Source organism: Malurus melanocephalus, unplaced genomic scaffold (assembly GCF_030028575.1).
Source record: "Malurus melanocephalus ecotype Western Australia unplaced genomic scaffold, MMel_1.1 scaffold_935, whole genome shotgun sequence".
Lineage (NCBI taxonomy): Eukaryota > Metazoa > Chordata > Aves > Passeriformes > Maluridae > Malurus > Malurus melanocephalus.
The window spans coordinates 138,558-140,945 of record NW_026624167.1 but is presented as its reverse complement, the minus strand read 5'-3'; the positions used below and the strand labels follow the sequence as shown (position 1 = coordinate 140,945).

General features: G+C 43.0%; 1 protein-coding gene across 1 annotated transcript in view; it reads left to right on the top strand.

Annotated features, from left to right (window-relative positions):
• LOC130585629 (tyrosine-protein kinase Blk-like) overlaps positions 1-2,388 on the top strand; it is a gene marked incomplete at its 5' end in the record, with an annotated part of 17,522 nt that overhangs the window by 3,864 nt on the left and 11,270 nt on the right. The window lies entirely within an intron of this gene.

The window sequence follows — 2,388 nt, the reverse complement described above, 5'->3', positions numbered from 1 at the left end:
TTCTGTGAGGGAGAATTGAATCTTTCCAGCCTCRGTGCTTTGCCTCTGCACAGCAATTCCCAAGGGAACAGTAACCGGCCTGGAGAATCACAGGGAAGCTCCACCACACTCTCCGCAGCAAATTAACTGACTTGGGGTGAAATTCAGTCATTAGCTTAATGACAAGACAAGAATTAACACCAGTAATAGGTAGCTGAGAGTTTGGCCCCATCACCCTTTGAAAGATGCAGGAAACTTTAAAGAGTTGGTGGGGTCTGGCAAGGAAATCCTGTGGGGGAAAAGTATTTTGGGTGTGACCACCCTGGCAAAGAGGGGAGGTGCCCTCTGTCCTGCTGACAATCAGCCCCACACACCCCTTGCAGAGGTGTTGCCATCARTTCCTGGATTTCCTTCTGCAGGGTWGTTTGGCCTCAGTGCAGCTGCCTTCACACCATATTTAACTCATTCCTCGAGTGGGCTTTGCCCTGTAAAAACCCCACAAAAACCCAAAGCCACGTCCCAGGCACCCAGAGCATCCTCTTGGTTTTGTGCCCTATGAGTCCATGGACTGCAGCCTGGCCTGGGCAGTATTTCAGTCTCTTTGGAATTAAAAAAACACCATCACCCTCAACAGCAATAATGGAAGTTAACAATAGTAATARTAATTATAATAAAACAATTATTAAAATGATATTATTATTTTAAATTATTATAATTTCTATTTTTATACAATATATTAATATATTATATTTATGTTATATAATATATAGATTTATAATATATTGCATTAATGTATCATATATACTTATATTGTATGTTAATATAATGTATTAATATATAATAATAATGATGATAATAATGATAATGATAACGATAATAATAATAATAATAATAATAATAATAATAATAATAGAAAGAAATAGGTATTGTCATCATTGTTACATTCTTCTTCACAGAATCATTTAAGTTGAAAAAGACCTCTAAAATAATCAAGTCCAACCTTTGGCCTTGATGTTTATTATCATTTTTTGGAACTTAGGGCCACATGGGTGCCAAGGAGAAGCCAAGCCCTTCCCTTGAGGTTTAATTGCCYCACTGAAGAAGTTTCAGGGCTGTTTCTCAGCTGTTAAACTGAACAAAGCAAAAGGGCTTCTCAATTTCTCTTCTGCCTGGTAGAAATGGTGAAGGAAAGAGAACCAGAAGAGTTTCCTCTGCTGAGGAGAAGCTTCAAATTTGAGTTTCCCTGGTTCTGCATTTAAATCACCAGGTTTTTCCATGGACTTTATACCACCAGGTCTTGTAGTCTGCTCTCTGCAGGGAGGGATTCCTCTCAAAAGGATTGCTGGCACTTGGGAAAACTTTGGACTCCTCCAAACTCTGCTTGTAAAGATTTATGATCACTGCAACAGAGCAAATATCCACAGAGGTGGAGGGGTTTTTGCTGCTTTTTGTAAATGCAAACGGTTTTCAGGCACAGTGTAGGGAAAACTGCTGGTGCTGGGATGGAGAAACACTAGCCAGTGAGGATTTTAGATTAATAAACCTTCCCCTCACATACAGGATTAGGGTTTCAGAGCTGCTGTGGACGACCCTGCTTCTTTTTACGATCCCAAATGACAGACACAAACTTTTAAACATGTGCAGTCTTGCCTTTTCATTAAAAAACCATCAAAACCTGGCAGTTTATCTGCTCAGGTGACAAATCAGACTTAGAGCAGCCCAGCAGGCTTGGAACAACTCACTCCAGAAATACGATCCAGACAAAGGGGGAAAAAAAATTGGCTGATGAACTGCCTTGAATCACACTGAACACCGGCTGGAAGTTCTGCTCTGCAGCAGCATCTAGTGATGGTTTTGTGCACTGAAAACTCAACCCTTTGGTTTGGATTCGCATGGAGGGAACGGCAGGTGGGAGTGGTGGATGGCTGAGCAGCTCCCTCGAAGCCCAGAAGGGACAAGATTCCAGATGGGAATCTCTAAATGTGGTTTAGCCATGGTCACAAGGTTACAGCTGGACAAGACCAACCCCCTGAACCCCCCTTCTGTACCCTCCAGATGAGCCACTGACCTTGGCACAAGGTTTCATAGTGTTTAATTGAGAGGAAAATGGCTTTAAATGGGTTTGAACTGAAAGAGAGCAGGTTTAGATTAAATACCAGGGACAAATCCGTCCCTGTGAGGGTGGGGAGGCCCTGGCACAGAGAAGCTGTGGCTGCCCCTGGATCCCTGGCAATGCCCAAGTCCAGGCTGGACAGGGCTTGGAGYACCCTGGGATAGTGGAAAGTGTCCCTGCCCATGGCAGAGGGTGGMWWKRGGTGAAATTTAAGTTGCTTTCCACCCCAAACTGTTCTGATTTCACGATGCTGAGATTGACAGAGCTCAGATGGGAACATGGAGCTGTGGAAAGCC